This window comes from Nyctereutes procyonoides, unplaced genomic scaffold (assembly GCF_905146905.1).
Source record: "Nyctereutes procyonoides isolate TBG_1078 unplaced genomic scaffold, NYPRO_anot_genome, whole genome shotgun sequence".
Taxonomy (NCBI): Eukaryota; Metazoa; Chordata; class Mammalia; order Carnivora; family Canidae; genus Nyctereutes; species Nyctereutes procyonoides.
The window spans coordinates 16,865,829-16,888,877 of record NW_026575132.1 but is presented as its reverse complement, the minus strand read 5'-3'; the positions used below and the strand labels follow the sequence as shown (position 1 = coordinate 16,888,877).

Here is a 23,049-nt window from a genome sequence, read left to right as displayed (position 1 = left end):
TATTTTGTCTGTATAAAACAATGTTTTATCATAACCTTAAACTTATTATAACAGTGTTTAATTAATAAGGATAAACTGGATTGTGCTGTGGAAGCAACCCCCAAATCCCAGTGATTTATGACAACAAATCTTTATTTCTCCATCATGCCAGATGCACCATACAGGACAGCAGGCACTCCTCTCCAAAAGTGTCTCCAGGACACAGGTTTAAGAAAACTTCATCATTTTTAGCCGGGCCATCTAGAACCATGACCACAGCAGCTGTCATCACAGGGGAAGAAAGAATTGGCATCATACAAAGACTTTTCACTACCTCATCTGTAAGCAAACTTATTTCTGCTGATGGTAAATGGCATGGAATCATCATATGACCCCTGGGAGGGGTTTGAGAAATGTGGAAAACTTATGGGGTATTTGGAGAACATCATAACTTTTTGCCACAGGCATTTTCTCGTATCAGTGAATATTCCTTAAATATATGATTTTTAGTGCTGGAGAATGTGCCATTGTTTGTGTGCAACTGATTATGTTTAAATTTACAATAACATTTACCATTCCTATATGTTAGCAAGAACAAGATAAAGCAAATAAATGATGAGGAATCACTCCGTGCCCCTTATGAATGACAAATAAGTGGTCATCTTTTGAAGTAAGATGAAGTATTTCACCATAATACAAGGATTTGGGTAGGGAGAGGGTGTTTTTTCATTGATGTGTAATAAATTATCAAAAATTTAATGGCTTGTACCATACTAAAAGTGTTTCCTTAAGTCAGGAATCTGGGTATGCTTAGCTGGCTTCTCTACTTCAGGATTTTACTACTCAAAATCAACGGGTTAGCTGGGGCTGTATTCTCATCTAGGGCTTTACTGGAAAAGATTTACTTCCAGCCTTCCAGGCTGGTTTGAAGAATTCATCTTTTTGTACCTTTTGGACTAAGATCCCTGTCCCACTGCTGGCTATTCACCAAAAGCTGCTCTCAACCCTTTCCATAGGCCCTCAGCACATGGCAGCTTACTTATTCAAAGCCAGCACCAGTAGTCTATTCCATCTGTTAAGTGGAGGTCTTACATCCCACCACCCTTTGCCATATTCCATAGGTTAGAAGAAAGTCACAGGACCCACCTACACTCAAGTGATAGATATTATACAAAAGTGTGACTCACTCAGGGTCATGTTAGGATGCGGCTGTCCCAAGAAGCAATAGACTCATTCAGATATAACTAACAGAAAGATGCATATCACAATCCTATGGAAAATTAGTGACATCCCAACCTGAATGGAGACACAGATATGGTTATTATTTTCCCTTTTAGAGAACACAACCCAAGTCATGTTTCCTCTCAGATTTTATCCACCTGAATGTCTTGGTGTGTACAATCTCTCTCATGCTCTAAATTGCAAACATCAACTCACACGCTGTACTGTAAGTTAATTGTGCCAAATGGTAGGGACTGTCTATAAGCTGCCATGGTAACAACACCAAATAACCAACCATACTCTGAGATATTATTTGTCTCTATATTAAATATGCTTCATTTATGGTTTGGGACATTTCCTAAACCCTACTACATATCTCTTGGGCCCCACAAAAACAAAAAGAAAGCAGACATAACCAAACAAAACTAAGATTTGAGAGGTCCAGCATATACAGAAGAGTGAAACTTGTCACTTTTACAAGGATGAAATTTCTTTATCTCCTATGCACACTATACATTCCATCAATCTTTCTATCCAAATGTGTTACTAATCTCTGAAAAGATTGAAACTCTCTTCATCAGAAATGCTGATGAAGAGACTGTCCTTGTTAAGAAAGCATGTGGTTTCATTAAAAGACTATTAGATCTACCATCAGTGTTACCTAATTTTCTGAAAGTCCAATAAACATTTCTGTGACAATCAAGGCAGTGTAGTGAAGTCCTTTGCAAGACAATGAGATGTGCCTTCAATTTTACCATGTTTAAATGCAATTTTGGACAATCAGAAGAGTTTATTTCTATCTTTGAAGTAGTTTAAAATATTTAAAAATTAGAGAAGTCTTGGAGGAAGAACTTTAAAATGACATAAAAGAAGGAATTAATATTTGAATCTTATTGCCAAATTATTGGGCTATGATGGCTTGAATATAATACTGTTAAGGCCTTGGGGGTAACACATAATTTTCCAGAATTGCTTCTGATCGACTCAAAGAACTATAAGGCTTTTGTTTGTAGATTGATAAGGAAAAAAACCTTTTCTCTGTTTATATCTAAAACATGACTTTGTTTTTGTTTTAATATTTCTAACTTTCACTTTGAAAAAAAAATCAAGTCAAAAAAGTTGTCAAATAGCACAAGAATTTCTGTATCCTCTCCTTCAAGATTCATCAAATATTAACATCTTAGGTAACTACAGTATAATTATCAAAATGAAGAAACTAATATTAATAAAATAATATCAGCTAATCTAGAGACTTGAAAGTTTTCCAATAGCTCCACTAAGTGATTTATTTCTTATCTAGTATCCAATCTAGAACCAACATTGCATTTATGTGTTACCTGTCCGTCTTCTTGAATCTAAAACAATTCCTTAGTTTGTGTCTTTCATGAAGGATACTGGCCAGTTATTTTATAGAATGTCCCTCAATGTGGCTTTATCTGCCATGTTATCATTATGAAACTCAGGTATGCATTTTTGGTGAAATCCCACAGAAATAATGTGCTTTTTTAAGCACATTCTATCAGAAAAACATAATGTCCATTTATTCCATCACTGATGATGTTAAATATGACCAAGGGCACTTGGTGCTTAGTGGTTGAGTGTCTGCCTTTGACTCAGGTCATGATCCCAAAGTCCTGAAATTGAGACCTGCATCAGTTTTCCCACAGGGAGCCTGCTTCCCCCTCTGCCTATGTCTCTGCTGCCCTCTCTGTGTCTCTCATTAATAAATAAATAAAATCTTAAAAAAATATATGACCACCCATATTTGTGTACTAGTTTGCTAGGGCTGTTATGACAAAGTACAGCAAATAGAGTGGTTTTGACAACAGAAATTGATTGTCTCAGAGTTCTGAAAGCTACTAGTCAGGGCAAGGTATTGGCAGTGTTGGTTTCTTCCGAAGGCCATGAGGAAGACCCTGTCCCATTCCTCTCCCTAGATTCTGATGATTTGACATAATTTGCCAGCAAATCATCAGCTCAGGTTGTGATCTCAAGGTCATGAGATCAAGCCCCACATCAGGCTTCATGCTGGACATGGAGCTAACTTAAGATTCTCTCTCTCCCCTTCTCCCTCTGTACCCCCCCATACACACTTTCTCTCAAAAAAAAAATTAAAATACAACAGGCCAACTAATTTTTGACAAAACAGGAAAGAATATCCAGTGGAAAAAATACAGTCTTCAACAAATTGTGTTGCAAAAACTGGACAGCAACACATAGAAGAATGAAACTGGACCATTTTTTATAGCATACACAAGAATAAATTCAAAATGGATGAAAAGTCTTAATGGGAGACAAAAAACCACCAAAATCCTAGAGAAGGATTTGGGAAGAAGGAAAAGAAAAAAGAAGAGAGAGAAGCCATAAGGGACTCTTAACAATAACTAACTGAGGGTAGATGGAGGAAGTTCGGCAGGAGATTGGCCAGATGGGTAATGGGTATTAAAGAGGGTACTTGTGATGAGCACTGGGTGTTGTATGTTCAATGATGAATCACTGATTTCAACTCCAGAAGCCAATATTGCACTGTATGTTAACTACCTAAAATTTAAACTAAATAAATAATTAAAAAAGTAAAGACATCAATCATGTTGGATTAGGGGCTCATCTTACTCTAGTATGACCTCATCCTAATTCCATTTGCAATGATCCTATTTCCCAATAAACCCCAATCCTGGGAGACTGGGGGTAAAGACTTCACCATATGAACTTGGAGAGGAGGAACATAATTCAACCCACAACAGGTGGTGTCTGTCTTATTTCTCTATCATAAAATTACTATTTTTCCCTTTCTAATTAATATGCATCTTATGGACAAATAAACTAAGACTACACAGTTTGAATATTTTGTTTTCCACCACACTTTCAGCCACTAATTCTAGCATCCATTGGTGATTCTTGCCAGAAGCAATTACTGCCGTGTTTCCCAGATAACATTTTCTGGTTTCACCATTCTCTCAAAGATATTTAATAAATTTTATCAATATCTTAAAGATATTTAAACTTTGGACTTCTGCTTTAAAGAAGAGGTTTCTCTTCTCTCCCATTGATTTTTTAAAAATTATTTGTATCACTATGGACTCATGAATTTGTGTTGTATTCAATAGGCTATAATAGATTATTATTTGGGGGGGGGGGCTTGCGGGCTTAAGTTGGCTCCTATATCCTTTAACACTTCCCCATCATTTTTTTTAAATTTTTATTTATTTATGATAGTCACACACACAGAGAGAGAGAGAGAGAGAGAGAGAGGCAGAGACATACGCAGAGGGAGAAGCAGGCTCCATGCACCGGGAGCCCGACGTGGGATTCGATCTGGGGTCTCCAGGATCGCGCCCTGGGCCAAAGGCAGGCGCTAAACCGCTGCGCCACCCAGGGATCCCCTCCCCATCATTTTTTGATCACTTTCTTAACTTTCAGCACAATATGTTCCAGATTGATCTTGTACTTTCCCTATTTCAGCCATTTGTCCAGAGCCCTGATTCCTTCTATCAAAGAGTGGTATCCAGAACCAAGATCTGGGCACTGTGGTTATAGGTACTGTGTGTTGTTGCTTCATCTCTTGCTCAGCAGGCAGAACTAGGATGCAGAGGTTTACATAAACAAACATAAAAACATACACAGTATATATCTGCTTAAACATTTACCTTTATAGCTAACTGTATTAAAAATTATCAGAATACCCTGATGCCTCCATTTTCCAATTCAACACCACGGTATTCATTCTAGTCTTTTCTGCTTCCTTATTGCAGTTCCTTTCTCTGACAGTGGGAAACCTGATGTGAAAGAAAGCTCCACTAAAACCTGGAAGAAATTTCTCTCTTAAGCCTATCATTGGTTCTTTATGTAATCCATTGCAGTATTTTGCAAAGGTTTTTTCAGATACAGCAAATGATAAAATCTGATTGGATGCTGGTACAAACTGGTGGTCATTTGGGAAAATAGAGGCTTTGGTCCAAATTCATTCTATATTTTTGCATATAAAACAGTACCTTGGAGGTGCCTGGGAGGCTTATTCAGTTAAGTGTCTGACTTTTGATTTTGGCTCAGGTCATGATCTCAGGGTTGTGAGATAGAGCACCATATCAGGCTCTGTGCTGGGCGTGGAGCCTGCTTAAGATTCTCTCTCTCTCTCTCACTCTCTCTCTCTCTCTACCCCTCCCCTCCTAAATAAAACAGTACTTTCTGGTCTTATTGAGGTATGATTGACAAAAATTGTATATATTTAGGTTGTACAATGTGCTGTTTTAAGGTATACAACATGATTTGATAGACATATATATTGTGAAATGATTATCTCATCAAATTAATCAACACATTCATCACCTCACATAGTTACCAAAGAAAAGAATGGTAGTTGCCAGGAATTGGAGATTGGAAGAAATAACACCCTTTTTAATTGCAATTCAATATTAACAGATACAATTGAACTTAAATATAATTGTTCTTTTCATCCATTGACAACTCTAATGTTGAAAATTATTATGATAATGTGAATGGACTTAAAATCCAATCAGACTTTTTCAAATCAAATATTTCAAATTGGTGAGGCTCTAATTTGCAAAATGCCCAATCATTTTCAGAGTAGCCGCTTTACACTTTTGTTGGGCATCTCTCGAATGAGACAAGGCAAGGTGAAAGAGTCAGGAGGGAACAGGAAAAGTGTCTCGTACAACATTCTTAATGACTAAGAAGTAATTTTCCTTCCCAGGGACTCTTTCCAAGTGGTTCTACTTCTTCACATTAAAAGAAATCATCTCATAGTGATTACAGATGGATTTATCTGTTGCCTTGTAGCAGAAGCCATCAGTGAGGCCCATGTGGATTATGGCAACTTCCTCACTATTTCTTGCTTCCACATCCCACTCTATCCTTCATTGATTTTTCTAAACCATGACCATAACTTTATTCACAGTCTATTAAACCTCCTCAATTACTCTATTCAGTGTGTCTTCTGTGTTAATGTATTGAGGGCTCTGGAAGGAAACTGGCCTGGCCTGTAATAGTGAATCTCTAGGAGGGTTTCTCTATCTGTAATGTCACAGACAGTGAATTTGATCATTAAAAGCTGCAGCCTGGGTGGCTGAAGTATTAGGGCCACAGTAGCTAAGTTAGCACCAGACTGATTATATTTCCCAGGAGAACTCTTAAGTCATGTGTAGAAATCTGGACCCACAAAAGTTCATCATCATGATGAAAATGACCATCTATCTGATGATACAAAATGAGTCCTACCTACCAACAAAAGATATAAAACTCTACTCTCATACAAATATCAGGAAGAACCATCTGCTAAGGTTTTCCCAGTAGAACAACACACAGGCAAATAAGTTACAGTTTGTTTGTAAATCAGGATCCAGAGAAGGTATGCATTTCAAATTAGCTGACTTTTTTCATAAGTCTCTTTTAATCTATGGCTTACTTTTTTTTTGTCACTTGTAATTAATTTGTTTTAAAAAAAACTGAGTTGTTTTTCCTACAGCTTTTCAGACTGTGGGTTTTAGTGATTTTACTCACATTGTTTAATATTTATGTCCTGTGTTTCCCATAAATTAGTAGTGAGATCTAGATGAATGATCAGATTCAGAGTTGAATTTTGGCAAGAATACTTCCTAAGTTGTGTTGGGTACATCCATCAGAAGGCAGAAAATACCTGATCATCTCTTGTTTTGTATTTTAACGGCTATTGAAAATCCTTGATAGCATTCATTATTTCATTAAGGTTTCCAAAATAGTAATGCTGTTATTGTTCCTTTTTTACTTGTTAACTGGAAACCTCCATTTGGAGAACCTTTTTCATTGGTGTATCAGTCCGTAAAGAAAAAGTAAGATAAATATTCAAGTATTTCTCTTTATTTACTATTTTTCAGAATGTATTACTTCCTAATATCCTCCAAATGTAACCAGCGATTTTTACTATAATAATGAATTGATGGTATTAGTCTTAGTGATGTTCAAAGTGTTCCAACTTTTACCAATAGAAATCTCTTAATGATGGCTTCTGTGTCCTTGGATGGTTTTCTCACTTTCTGGTTTGACAAGACATTCAAAGCTCATCTTTTATATTTTTTCTCCAAACTTGGGTCCAGCCATTTCTCCAAAGGACCCCTAATTTCTTTAGTGAGTGATGATATTTAGATACAACAACTCGCACAGTGGGGATGATCATTGCTACTATGTTGGCCATTCTTTTAGGCCTTTTCGTTGAATATAAATAAACAGGGGTGGGTGTTTTTAAGCTTTTGGTTGTGTTGTTTTTTTTAAGATTTATTTATTTTCAGAGAAAGAGTGTACACAAGGGCAGGGGCAGTGTGAGGGTAAATCTCAAGCAGACTCCTGATCTGGGGCTTGATCCCACCACCCTGAGATCATAACTGAGATGAAATTAAGAGTCAGATGCTCAACCGACTAAGCCACCCAGGTGCCCCAATTTTTTGGTTTGATTTTTAAGATAAAATGCATTTTAAGTTCACAAAGATAGTTCTAATACAAATTTAAGACTACAAGGTTCACTTAAATTCTGATATTACAACTGTGTAGCCTTACACCCACACTGAAAATTCTGGTTCTCACAACTCTTCATTTGGTTTATCCTATAATTAACATGCAGTGGCCTTAAAATAACAATACTAAAACTATCCTAAACATTATAATTATAGAAAATAGTTTATGATTTTTTATAGGTTTTTTTGTCCCTGGGATATACCTTATTGAGATAAACAAAGCACATGTTTGAAGTAACTTAAAATAATTATTCTGTATGGTTTTGCAACTAACTCAACATTTAAATTATAATTTTATGAAGTAATAATTATAAAATTAAAGGTATAATTTTATAATTAAAACTTCCAATACAATGTTTAAAATCTAAATTAAAAATAAAGTTATACTCTTGTAAAGTCATAAAAAATAAAAGTATAATTTTATTTTACAAATACTTTCTTTTATTCTATTTTGTGTAAAACTGACACTCCTCTTTCCAAACTCTCAGGTTTTTTGAGAAACACTGTTGATGAGTTCAATCAGTTTAATTATCACAATGAACCCAAAAATATTCAGTTAAGAAACAAGAAAGAACAATTTTAACAAACGTGAGTCAGTTTTTCATGTTGACATTCTTGTAAGATTGTCTTTCTTCAATTTAGGATATTTCAATGGAATCTAATTTATATGCTGAAATAAAATATAAGAATATACGCTAATAATGAAGGTAACATTCTCACATTCAAATAAGGAATGGACTCTGAATGATATGAAACATCTACCTATATTCCCCAGAAAACAGGACTTGTTCAACAAAGTGTACTTTGGAAGGCTAACATTCTGTTCAGTAATTTAAATTTTCTGCCTTCATCTGAAGAAAAGAGTCAAATAACTGACAGTTATAGTTACGTTAGTGATAAAGTATTTTCAAGCCTTCCATGGAAACTGGCAGAAATTCATCATTATAACAGAGAGAACCAAGCATTTTTGTCTATTTGCTTAGTTGCTTTTTTGTTGGTAAAACAGAACACTGAATAATTTAGCTTCATCATCTTTAGAGCAGCCAAAGTAGTTATTGGAAGTAATTGTGCTTGAAGAACAAGTTGAGACTAAGGCAATTTATTTCTAAAGAAAATATACTCAAGAGGAATTTTGCCAAAACAGGATGACACATCTCCTATATAGTCAACATCCAAAACTCTAGGCAAATTATTTTACTCTTTTTCACACCTGTAAAATAGGGAGAAGTATTTTATGGACAACCTTAACACAATTTCCTTGAGATGCAAAGCTGAGATTAAGATTCTAAGTGAGTTTAATGATACCTATTTGTGCCTCAGGATTATGGACAATTAGTCTTTCAATTCCATCACACAATAGTTGAAGGCAAGCTACATTTATTCTTTACAATTATTATGTCTATCTTGCTAGTGGATAGCACTGCACAGAAAAGAGTTTAAAGGATTAACTCAACAAACAGCACATGCATAAAACCATATAACTTCCAATTCATTCAGAATTTTAATACACAAAATTCAATCACGTTTATAACATAATTTATTTGTTTCTAACCTCCATAAGACAAGCAAACCTTTTCTACAGTTAAGGAAACAGAAGGTCAGCAGGATGAATTGACTTTCTACCAATTTAGAACTCAGGTCTTTTGAGCCCTAGAGCATTGGATGAAGAGTGGTGACACACTTAGCCCTGGTCCTGACTTCCAGTTCAATGTATTTGCCTTCATATTCTGCTGGTGTCATTGATCAGTAAAGTTTCTTCGAAACAAATTCACAAAGTCAGGAAGCACTAATTTCCCAGTCACAAGAAGGAGATATTTGAGAAGGGAGAACATGCCTCCTTTGAAAACAACATGATGACAGTCAACTCTTGGTAGAATAGAGAATCCTTTTCTAAGTGTTCCAGGAGGTGGGGAAAAAAGATAGAAACTTTTCGTGAATAAAGACTAGAAAACCAGAAGAAACACTGCTATTGAGAATCTCACCACTGGTCTGAAGAATGGGAGATTAAAAGAAAAAAAAAATTACAGGGATGCCTGGGTGGCTCAGCAGTTGAGTGCCTGCCTTTGGCCCAGGGTGTAATCTAGATATCCCAGGATCGAGTCCCGCATGGGGCTCCCTGCATGGACCCTGCTTATCTCCCTGCTTCTCTCTGCCTACGTCTTTGCCTCTGTGTGTGTGTGTGTGTGTGTGTGTGTGTCTCATGAATGAATGAATGAATAAATAAATAAATAAATAAATAAATAAATAAATAAATAAATAAAAATTACAGAAATCTAGGATTTTAAAGATGGTCCTGCCAGTTGGCTTAAGGAGATTGATCTCCCTAAAAAACAAAACTGTTCTATGGATCATCCATATGACCGAAATTGTCATTGTTAGATAGTACTCCTTATAAACAACTTTTTATTGATCTAAAGGTTTGCCGTCCTTCTATATTCATACTCTTGGTGTACTCTCTGATAATATACTCTCTTATTTCTAACAATCTCTCCGATTATTTTAGGTTTCCTATGTATATAATCTTCTCTTTAAAATAACACTTTCTTTCCAATCCTTATATTTCAAGTTCCTTTTTATGTTTTACTACACTGCATTAAACATTAACACTTATATTAAACATCCAGTTTAATGATAAATAGAAACTAGTAAGCGTAGGTGTCCTTGCATTTTTGATTCTATAGTAATTGCTTTCAGTGTTTTCCCTTTAAGAATGATGCTTTTTTTTGGGGATCCCTGGGTGGCGCAGCGGTTTGGCGCCTGCCTTTGGCCCAGGGCGCGATCCTGGAGACCCGGGATCGAATCCCACGTCGGGCTCCCGGTGCATGGAGCCTGCTTCTCCCTCTGCCTGTGTCCCTGCCTCTCTCTCTCTCTCTCTGTAGCTATCATAAATAAATTTAAAAAAAAAAAGAATGATGCTTTTTCGTTCATTGGTGGTTCATATAATTTATCAGTGCAAGGATATTTTTTGCTATTCCTAGCTTGTTATTATTATTATTCTAATTGGGTTTGAATTTTATCTATTTCTTTACACTCTAAAGTGATGATTATATTTTTTCCTCCTTCAATTAGTTGATGTGTTGAATAACATTTATAGATTTTGCTAATATTAAAGTACTCTTTCATTTCTGGAAAACTACAAATTGATTGTGTTATATTATCTTCCTCATACCACATTGGATTAAGATTGGCTTGTTTTCTTTTTAAATTTCTTTTATTCTGTACTTCTCTACTTTGGAAACAATGTTATACAAATAACATAGAATTAACCAGTGAATTCTTTGTCAATTCTCTGAAAAGATTTAAGATTAGGTCAACTTCTTGAAAGTGTGTTAGAATAGGCCTCTAAAAACCAATGGAGTCTGGAAGCTATTCCAGGAAAATTTTTTCACTCTTGGAGTTTTTAAAACATTCTAAGATATTGTCTACTTTTTTCCCGTCAAGTGCCCCCCTCAATGCCTATCACCCTAAAAACTACAGAACAATTCTGAAAGAAATTGAGGAAGACACAGATGGAAAAAGATTCCATGCTCATGGATTGGAAGAATTAATATTGTGAAAATGTCTATGCTATTCAGGGCAATTTACACGTTTGATGCCATCCCTATCAAAATACCATGGACTTTCTTCAGAGAGTTGGAACAAATCATCTTAAGATTTGTGTGGAATCAGAAAAGACCCCAAATAGCTAGGGGAATATTGAAAAAGAAAACCAAAGCTGGGGGCATCACAATGCTGGATTTCAAGTACGACAAAGCTGTGATCATCAAGACAACATGGTACTGGCACAAAAACAAACACATAGATCAATGGAACAGAATATAGAACCCAGAACCCACTGGAAAATTGGACAGCTACATGCAGAAGAATGAAACTAGACCATTCTCTTACACCATACACAAAGATAAACTCAAAATGGATGAAAGATCTGAATGTGAGACAAGAATCAAAATCCTGAGGAGAACACAGGCAACACCCTTTTTGAACTTGGCCACAGCAATTTCTTGCAAGATACATCCCTTCTACTTTGAATCAGTTGACTCACCTAACTGCGAATACTTGTGTAGTTATTTATGTTTTGTCTAAGTTTAAGTTTATTGGCACAAAAATATTCATGGTGTGCTTTTATTAACTATTACTTTATTGCAAATAAATAACACGATAAATAGGTAAAGACCAATAGGTCTCATAGCCTATTGTTTCTACTGAATCCCACACTTGATGAGTCACCTTCTCCATTGCTTAATGATCATTTATTTTTATTTAATTACTTCACATGGGTTAGAAAAATTTTCCTCCAAAGATTTGATTCTGCTGGTAGACATCGGGACCACTTTTACACAACCTTACTCCTACATTATAAGCTTACTATCTCTACTTTTAATACCAGCTTGGTTTTGCTAATCCTTGGCTCATGATTCATAATCTAAACAGTGATTTTACTATACATGTTCATCCCCAGGGCAAGTCTACACCATCCAGAAAAGTACTGCCTTGTCCCCCAATCCCAGATCTATTTTGTTTTGTTTCCACAGTATTCTGTTGGATATCCATCAATAAATAGAGAAGTTCTCCCTGGGTGGAATTCATTTACTCTATAGCAGGAAGTCATCCATAATGCTAGAAGTGCAAATTTATATCCAATTTCTTGGTTTTCAACCAGTGTAAATCATGTTGTTTCAGATATAAATCTTTGAGGCACATATTTTAGAGGCTGTATTTTGTTATCAGTTTGTTGGTACAATTTAGTTCCTTAAAGCTGTAGGACTGGGATCCTCATCTCCCAGAGGCTGTCACTCTCCACATGCAGTTTATGACATAGTTCTTCATGGCCAGTAGGAGGTCATCTGTCCCTTTATGAGGGGTCCAGTCTCTCAAAGGTTTCACCTGATTAACTCAAGCCTACCCAGGATAAGCCCCCTTCTGATGAAATCAAAATCACCTGATTTGAAACCTTAATTATACCTGCCAAATCTCTGTACTTACGCCATATAATCATAGGAGTACTTATACTCTGTACTTATACCCTGATCATAGGAGTTAAACCCCGTCCTATTCTCAGCCTGCTCACATCAAGGAGAGGGAATATATAGGACATTTACACCAGGGAGTGGGAATCTTGGGGACCATCTTAAAATTCCACCAACCACAAGTACTCTGGCCTCCCCTCATTTATGGCTTCCACAACTGATCTATATATAACAGGGAACCAAGAGGATAAATGAAAACATTTTCAGACCATAAAATGAATATTTTTTAAAAATTCTACTGAAGTTGAATTATAGTAAAATGATTACTACTAGAGCAATATAACTCTAGCTTTCATGACCAGTTAGTTTCCACTGCTCCTCCTCACCTAAACTATTCATTCTTCCCAGAAGAGCAGCATGGTACATGCTTTGCACCACACTGGAAGCATCTTACTCTAAATTTTGATCCAGTAGATGCAATACAACCTGTGACATTAGGACACTGCCTCCCTCTTTAAAATAAAGTCAATATTTACTCATCTGTTCAACCAATATATGTTTTGTAATCATTAGTTAAGTAACAGTAAAAAGGAAATTACTTTAATTGATATTTATTCTGTTTGTGTAACTCTGCAATCATCTGATTTGCATCATAAATAGCCTTAAGTAAAATTCTAAAGAAGAAAATTTTGTTAGAGTGTCACAGCCCCTGAAAGGCAATTAGATAACATCCCATCAGCATGCAAGAACAGTGTTAGTGACTCAATTTTTAGAAGTTCTTCATCTATATTATGATACTACATGAACCTTCAACTTCATTACTAGCTAATTCTCAGTAGCTAGTAAGCATCAGCATTAGATCTTAATTGGCAATCAGGACTTCTGGTAGAGCAGGCCTTCCTGAATTAAATCTGAAAGTACTGACCTAATTTCCCAGACATTTAGAAAGTATCACAGTTAATTTTTTTCAAGATTTTATATCTTTGAGAGAGAGAAAGAGAAAGAGAGAGCACAAGCAGGGGACATGGGGAAAGGCAAACACCTGCTGGGTAGGGAGCTGGACATGGGGCTTGATCCCAGGACCCTGAGATCATGACCTGAGCCAAAGGCAGATGCTTGACTGACTGAGCCACCCAGGTGCCCCTCAAAATATCATAGTCTTGATGCTTTCTAGTATACACGGGCTGCAATGGACCCTTTCATTGCTGTCCCATTGCTTTGAAGAGTAGACTGCTTCTGCAAGAGCTTTACAGGATAAAAGCTGGCTTGAGCTTTATTTTTTTATTGCCATGCAAAATTGGTACAAATTAGCCTGCATATCCCATAATACTCACTAAAAACTTCTTTTGCCACAAAAACTGTGATGAACAGAAATAATAGGATCTTGATAGTTGTAGGAACTGAGATTGACATTCTATTTTTTTCTACTGGAAAAAGAAATTGGTGTGGTTCTCATTCTTCTTCTTTGTTAAAGTGTGATCCAGGTACTCAGCATTATTGGCACCAATTTGGGTCACAATCCAGAGGTACTAAATCAGAACCTGCACCATAACTAGATCCAAGTAATTCTTGTGGGCATTAATGACTGAGGAGCAGTGCTTAGTAGATCTCCAGAGGCTATCAACCAAAATGATTATAGCACTGATGATTGCAAAAATTGTAATCATTACCTTTATATTTGTTAATAATGTGGTACTTATTATGAGGTAATCTATATAGTTTACAAGAAGGGCACACTCTATCGCCAAGGCAGAAAAAGGAGTGAGTTTTCTGTAAATCTTACTACAATTATCTTTGTTCATGTGATATCATGTGTTGATGCAGGTCCTACGGCAATGAGGGATGGGTTCCTGCACTCCCAAGACCTCATAGCATTTCAGAAATAGTTTGAGAAGGAAAAGCAGCCTTAAGATAGCTCAGGTGGGCTGGATTTGGAGAGTCTGGAAAGGGTGGGGTGACACACAAACCTCCCTCCCTTCAAAGGACAGACATCACGGTGCTCGATACCTAGATGGATACACATGTGTCAACTAACATCTTGCCTTCCGGAACCTATTGACCCTCCCTATCTCATTTTTAATTTCCTGCCATGAAAAGGACCATATTAAATTCAGTATAATTGTCAAGTGCTTCTCTCTCAGCTGCTTTCTCTGTAAAGTAAATAAAATAAACGGAGGCATTTGCTTCCCTGAAAGTCTATTCTTCATCACTTCATCAGGCCTTTTCCCACTTCAAGGCTAGATAGATCCTTCCTCTGATATCCTTCCATCTCCTATCAAACTGACTCTGAATTTCCACATTCCATTAGTGAATACATGTCTTTTCAGTATCCATGTTGTAAGCCATTGATTCTCAAACTTTAGCATCAAAATTACCTGAAGGGCTTGTAAAACACAGATTGCTGGGCCCAATCCACAGATTTTTTAGATTGAGCAGGCCTGGAGTGGAGCCTGAAATTTTGTATCTTAAAATTTTTCCAAGTGATGCTAATGTTTCTGTTCAGAGCTCTGCACTTCAAGAACCACCACTCTCAAAATAGAATTCCAGGCATTGGGAGTGGGAAGAAAAGCTGTGGGGTAGCCCGGTGGCCTCCTATTGATCAGGTTAATGTGGGTCTGCTAGTGTCCACTCAGGTCTGCAAAGACCTGGCCAGTGCAGGATTCAGACAGAGCAGTGATGTGCAGAAATAGCCCTCTCAACTGGGCTATTGCATCCTTGTGCAAACACATCTTACAAGTGAGGCTGTAACGATGATCATACTACTATTGGGTGTTTTTTTGTCTATTGGGTGTTTTTTGTCTATTGGGTGTTTTTTTTTTCCTGATGCAAACTGATTGATTTTTTTTACATTTTTTAAATTTAAATCCAAATTGACAACATATAACACCCAATGCTCATCCCATCAAGTGCCCTCCTCAGTGACTATCACCCGGTTGTCCCATTCTCCATCCATCTCCCCTTCTGCAACCCTTTGTTTCCCAGAGTTAGGAGTCTCCCATGGTTTGTCTCCCTCTCTCATTTTTCCCCACTCAGTTCCCTTCCTTTCTCTTACAATCCCTTTCACTATTTCTTATATTCCACATATGAATGAAACCATATGATTGTCCTCCTGTTGACTTACTTCACTGGGGATATATATGTGTGTGTGTGTGTGTGTGTGTGTGTGTGTGTGTGTGTGTGTATAACACATCGTCTTTATCCACTGGGTTTTGAAAAGTAACATAACTAGTGTGACAATCAGGGGTTTTTTTGTTTATTTTTTATTGGAGTTCGATTTGCCAACATATAGCATAACACCCAGTGCCCATCCCGTCAAGTGCCTCCCTCGGTGCCTGTCACCCAGTCAGCCCAACCACCCGCCCATCTCCCTTCCACCAGCCGTTGTTCGTTTCCCAGAGTTAGGAGTCTCTCATGTTCTGTCGCCCTCACTGATATTGAGTTTTTAAAAAGCCTCATTTAAATTGGAGTTGGGAAATTCTAAAGGGGGGGGCTCTCATGCCCATCCCATACATCACTACCTACACAACCAGCAGGCAGGAGGAAGATCATTCTTGACAAGGAAGGACACTTTTCATTATAAAAATTTCTCTTCTGGCTTTTAAGAAAAAGAAGGAATAGCTCTTTCCAGCCGCAGCACACTACTGCCTGCAACCAATGAGAAACCACCACAACCTCTAACTCTCGTTCTCTAATGAATTTCTGTTCAAAACAACCCTTCCCAGTTTCCTCCTAAAATCTATTAAGAGCCCACCTTCCCTTTGTCTCTTCATACTTGCCTGGGGTTTTGCCATTGCTTGCATATTCTGAATTGCAATTCTCTGCTATTCCTGGATAAACCCTTTTTTGCTTCTAAAATATTGGCTGTTTTGTTCTTAGTTTGATATTAGCAATGTGACTTCCTGCATTGGCTATTTATTGAGGAAGGCTGGCATATTGATTTTGGAAAATAGAATTGAAACGGTATGATTTGTATATGAACTATCCAGTCTCTGAATTAATAAACTATCAAAGAAAGTGGGGGAGTTTTTTTCTCTCAAGAGTGATAATATGAGCATTTCTCCTTTTAGCAAAAGAATGTAGAAGGCTGATCTATTGTGCCATCTAAAATATGTATATTGAACTGTTATATTTCCATTAAGTATTTATCAAATTTTCTTTAATATTAAGAAATTATTGTGGTCTAATCCCCAGTGAAAAAAATACAAAGCTGCTCATGCAATGTGAACACGACAATGTAAAACCATATGCAAAAATTAACTTACTTAACAATTATTACTCAATGACTGGTACCTGCCAGAACAATGTGTGAAGTTCCAAAACAACAAAGAAAGGAAGTCAAGGGTGATATTTAGTCAGTACTAGGATATGACTTTGGCCAGGGACCCAGGAATACCAGAACCCACCCTGCCAATCATCCCTCTTTTCCTGGGAAGTCTAAATACCAATTACTAATGTAAATACAACTGCTACAGAGATGAACCCTGTTAAAATGACATTGGGGTAAGGGTGCCTAGGTGACTCAGTCAGTTAAGTGTCTGCCTTCTGTTCAGGTCATGATCTCAGGGTCCCGGGATGGGGCTCTCTGCACAGTAGGGAGTCTGCTTCTCCCTCTGCCTGCTGCTCCCAATGTTTGTGCTCTCTCTCTCTCAAATAAATGAAATCTCTTAATAAGAATAACGAAAATTACATTAGGATATATGAGCTTATACTTAAAGCATTTAACCAGCTTATGCTTTATCAGCCACTGGTTCTGGTAGGAAACCAGTAACATGCAAAGGGTTGAATAAAAGGGAATCTAATAAAGAGACTATTTAGAGAAGTCTGGACAGGATTGAGGAAACAAGAAAGAAAGATAAGGTACCTAGGGACTTGCAATAGCAGGAATCTTATACCATTCCAGGTCTGATGAGTCAAGGGGAAAAACTAGAACCCAGTGAGAATGAAAACCTTAGAAACAAGACTAACAAGAGCTACTATCTGCAGAAATGCACCTGTGCCCAAAATTTGGCCAGGTTGGGGGAAAAAAGAAAATTATCTCAAACTGTCTTGGTTCCCACCCTCCATTCTCCTACCAGGGCCTCCTGCTAGCTGAATCCAACCAGAAGCCCAAGTGACAACATTTGTAGAGGTCAACCTCATGAAGCAGGGCCAAATGGATTAAAATTTACATCTTTAAATCCCCTATTCCTCTCAAACTATAAATCATAGGAGTGGAAAATTCTGAAGTTCCTATGGTATTCCCATGGAGGAGTGCTCATGCAGACAGAGAAAGCCATCCCACCTTCCAAAACATTTGGGGCTGATTTGCTTTGACAATATTGCTGTAATAAGTGGAAGACATAGCACAACAAAATGGGCATCCTTCCCTGAGGAATCAGGTACTGCCTAGGAATGTGACAAGCAGGAAGGTCCAGAGAAACACAGTGACCCAGACTGCTATTAACCAAGACTAAGCAGCAGCCCAACGCAGGTGAGAAGTTCCTGCTTCTTCAGGGGGTTGTAGCTGGGCAGTGGGTGCCACACGGCTTCTGGTATATTGAAGGTGGAGGTGCTCCTCTTCCTCAAGAGAAATATAATTAATGACTAGAGTTTATTTATGTAAAACATATAATCTTCTAAAATTCAGAAAGATTGTTTATATTTTCTAATAAAGATAATGTATTCAACAACAACAAAAGCCTCTTTTACTTATGACTGTTGCGAATACAAGTCTAGAAAAAAATAGTGTTATATATTAAAAGTTTTTATGGCTATACTGCATATATTTACATTCTGCAATGCAATATTTAAACAGATGATATAAATAGTTCACTGATAAGATTAATAAATCATATTTACAAAGCACTGTCTGGAGAAATGTAGTTTCATGAAGATTCAATGAGAGTTAAAAACTAGTCTCAATCATTGCTAATAAGACAATAAAGATAAATAAATTTCAGAAAAAGAAAAGGATGGCTACTTTTTAAAAAGATGCATAGTTCAGGGATGCCTGGGTGGCTCAGTGGTTGAGTGTCTGCCTTTGGCTCAGGTCATGATCCCGGAGTCCTGAAATTGAGCCCTACATCAGGTTTCCCACAGGGAGCCTGCTTCTCCCTCTGCCTATGTCTCTGCCTCTCTCTGTGTCTCTCATGAATAAATAAATAAAATCTTTTTAAAAATAAAAAAATAGAAGATGCATAGATCAAAAGGTACAATTTTTGAATTCTTCCTCTGGATATTCCTGTCCTAATTTTCTCTTTGGAAATAAAACAAGAATCTGTGTTCTGAATAGTTCTTTTTTTGTGTGTGTGTGCAAATTAGGCAAGAGTCTACAGTAATGGTTAAGTAGATTGAATTTTAAAAATAAATAATTTCAAAAATAGCAGAACTAAGCTTGTCTATAACCAGAATAGCTAGAGAAAAGGTTATTTTTCATAATGGGTCATTGGTCCACTGAAAACTATTACTCATGTATCCCAACTAATAAAAACCAGCAATCAAGAATGAGGCACAAAATTAGAAAATAAACTGAGCTTTGCCACCAACTCAAGCATTATGCTACAATTCAGTCTCCAAACAACACATTACTGTACGCAAAAATGATATGGAGTGAAATACATTGGGCAGAGTACACCCACAATGACCCACAAGTTCCCTCTCTGCAAGGCAACTCCCGTGATGTAGAGGAAAGCACGGATATGACGATGATGTCTCTCTGATACGCAGGATGGAAAGCACAACCTATTTCCTTTCACTGTGGTGATAGAAATGTGGAAAGAGTGAAAAGATAAGGAATTGCATGTAAATTGACCAAAGCAATGAGGAGCTTCCTTTTAACATGTGCCCCCATTCGTCCATTTGCAGTTAGAGCTTTAATTACTTAAAATATTTCTAGGGGCACTTGGGTGGCTCAGTCAGTTAAAACTGACTCCTGATTTCAACTCAGGTCTTGATCTCAGGGTCATGAGTTTAAGCCTCACATCAGGCTCCACATCCAGGTGAAGCCTACTTAAAAAATTTTTTTTAGAATAGAGTATTTCTAGTTGAGAGATGAGGTAGTAAGGAGGAGGAAGAGGAATGCTTCCCTGTGAATCCCATTATATTCCTGGGATCCTCTCAATCTCTAGCTTTAATTAATTAAGCTCTAAATAATGTGTTGTCAGCACAGTCCGATTAGCTTCTATTTGTTTCAGTGGTGTTATGTGGTTTCTTTGAACTCTTGAGTTAAAGGCTAAGTTTATAACAACCCATTCCCCCACCAGAAAACTTAATGGTTTCAGACACATAAGGAATATTCAATGACCATGTCTGGACTGAGAGGGATTGATTCTGTGCTATGAAGTATATAAGCATATCAAGTTCCTATCAAGGAGCATTTTCTAGAAATGATTTCATAATATTTTAATTGCAGTTCACTCTATAAACAGTAAAGTCACAAAGACATTGTAACCGAAGAATTACTGGTGTTAACCAATACACAAACATGCAACACAGAATAGTAAAGTGTTTTTTATTTTCAATCACACTTGTCTTTGAAGTTTAAAGCTTTCATTTAAAGTAGAAATTTTAAATTTTTGAAGTTTTATATTTCTTCACTTTAATAGCCAAACTGTAGTTTAAGACCTGCACTTTCCTTTGGCCTAAATTCATCCAATGCCTGTCTTTCTTGGTAAGCAAGACTTTGTTCTTCGGTGTCTGAAAAATAATGCTTTTAGTCTTCAGGACTCAGCTGAGCTGGTAGAGAGTGAACTGAGCTGCCAGGTATCGCAATAGTCAGTTAAAGCAACAAGGCAAAAATGAAGAAAGACTTTTAGTTACTTAGATCTTCCTGGATTTATGATGGGATTATGTCCCAATAAACCATTGTAAGTCGAAAATATGGGTAAATTGAAAATGTGTTTGACACATCCACCCTATCAAACATCATAGCTTAGCCTAGCATTCCTTAAATTTGCTCAGAACACTTACATCAGCCTACTGTAAGGAAGTCTTCCAGGGCTAAGGCCCATTCCCGTAGGAGTCAAAGGCTGTGTCCTTGAGACCACCTTTCCCAAGATAAACAATAGCTAATCTTCAAGTAGGAGAACTTAACAGCACCCTCTGCTACCCATAACTCATCTTAAATTCACATGCTAATTGGAGTGATCATTCATGTTCACTAGTTGCCTTTATCCAAAAGAGTAATAATATCATATCTTTAAGATAGGTAGTTACAATTTAGAGCCAGCCTTCTAAGTTAAAAACCCATGAAGATGGGAAATAGAGGTTTTCTCTTCCTTGATATTTGCATTCAAAGAGATGGTACCCAAGCACTTGAAAAAGACATTCTCGGATTGAAAAGCTAGCAAAAGCTTTTAGCTTTTAGAAAGTTTACATCCATATCAAAGTAACAAAGAAGGAATGCAAAAATAAAAGTTTTCTAAGGTAAACACTCTAAGAAAAAGGAAGGAAGGAAGTCTCTTTCCCTTTTAAAACTCCATTTTTTCCTCTTTTAGATTTGTGTTCACTTGACAACAGTACATGCAATTTTGAATAACTTTATTTCTATTCTATGATGAGGGATTGGTTCTGGGAAAGAAAGAGGAAATGCTGCCTAAAAATAAGAAAGATGATGGGGTTCTTCAGTGGCTTAATTGGTTAAACATCTGACTCTTGATTTCAAGTCCCTCATCAGCCCCTGTTGGGCTTCAAGATGGGTGTGAAGCCTGCTTAAGATCCTCTCTCTCAGACAGCCCAGGTGGCTCAGCGGTTTAGCACCGCCTTCAGCCCAGGGCAGGATCCTGGAGTCTCCAGATGGAGTCCCACCTCGGGCTCCCTGCACGGAGCCTGCTTCTCCCTCTGCCTCTGTCTCTGTCTCATGAATAAATAAATAAAACCTTTAAAAAACAAACAAAAAAGATTCTCTCTTTCTCTGCCCCTCCCCCCACTTGCTCTGGCTTCAAAAGAAAGAAAGATGAGAGGGGACATTCCCACTGCACATTTTTTCCAAACAGTGTAACTTTGTTCTTCTCTTTTAATCAACATTTACTGTCTTTCTTACTTCCTTTATCTCTTCTCCTTTCTCTCTATAAGAAAAAAAAAATCAAGAAGTGGGGCAAGAGCAAAAGTCCTAAAGGAAGCACATACATTCTCAGGTGGCAAATAAAGAGAGCCTGGCCTCCAGTCAGCAAATGAATCACCCAAGTCATACAACCCATAAGTGGCAGACTTGGGACTTGGACTCGAGGTCTTTTGACTATATATCTACTATGACCCAAAATGAAAATTCTCTTCTGTCTTTATTTGTTGCATACATATAAGAACTGTGCAAAAAATGTAGAAAATAGAACTTAAACCATAAAAACATTATAGGCATATATACATATATGGAGAAGAGAGATTTCAGGGTATGCTTCTTCTCTCCTAAAGTTTAAACAGTGATTCATTTCCATCTAAATTAGGATTAATTAAACTGTGAAGTCATATTCATTTGCTCTTACCTGTTTTATATTAGTTTTATATTAGTAATCTTTCTTTTGAAAAGTGTTGCATTGCTAAAAGAATTTGAGGAGGAATGAGAAATAATGCCACAATCAAGTCTGCTCTTTACAACCTGAAATCATGGGTGTGGAAAATTAGTACTTTGAGACAAAATTCCCTGTGATCATAAAGCTATAGGGGGTAGCCCAGGAATCAGAAGACACCAAGAGTTTAAAGCTAATTCATTCCATTTAGCTTTTGATTATAGCATTTACCTAGCAAATAGGATTCTAATAAGGTATGAATCATAATGCACCTGGGGACAGCTGTCTACATGCCCGGAGCTCTCTGCCACTACATGGGATTTTACAGGCACTCCAGGGCACTGCCAAGAGAGAAACCAACAAAAGGCTCAAAACCTAGTAAGCAAGACTAGAAAGCACTTCACTGTTCTTTTCCTGAAGATCAAAGACCTGTTTGGGCAGTGCCGCTTACTCATTCGTATTATTAGGAGCTGTCAAGAGCTCTTCTTACCAGACTAATAATAGCCTGAGGTCTAAAATCTCTGTGAGATGCCAGGAAAAAAGGCTTCTCAAACTTCCCTTTCACAGAGCCACCCTGTGGAGTTACTATTTCATTCTTGACACTGATTTATTATGCTTATTCTAGGGTGAAGTTCTACATTATGCTTGACAGAGACATTGGCAATTATCAGTGTGAAGTAGTGACAACTGTGAGAATTTTGCCTTTATGCCATTTCTTACATGCCTCATCCTATAAAGAGAATCCTGTGTTCTCCTCTGGCTTCAGCTTTTGTAATGAAGAATATGGAAAAGATAGAGAATGAGACCAGACTGTGAGTGCTGTGGGTCAGTGCCTCTCTGAAGCACCAGGAAGGGAGGGAGAATCCTTTTCCATCCTTCAGAAAAGTAAGGTTTCAC

The 23,049-nt window shown here is 37.2% G+C and overlaps 1 pseudogene; it reads left to right on the top strand.

Annotated features, from left to right (window-relative positions):
* Positions 1-248: 248 nt before the first annotated feature.
* LOC129522700 (elongation factor 1-alpha 1-like) overlaps positions 249-23,049 on the top strand; it is a 72,790-nt pseudogene continuing 49,989 nt past the window's right edge.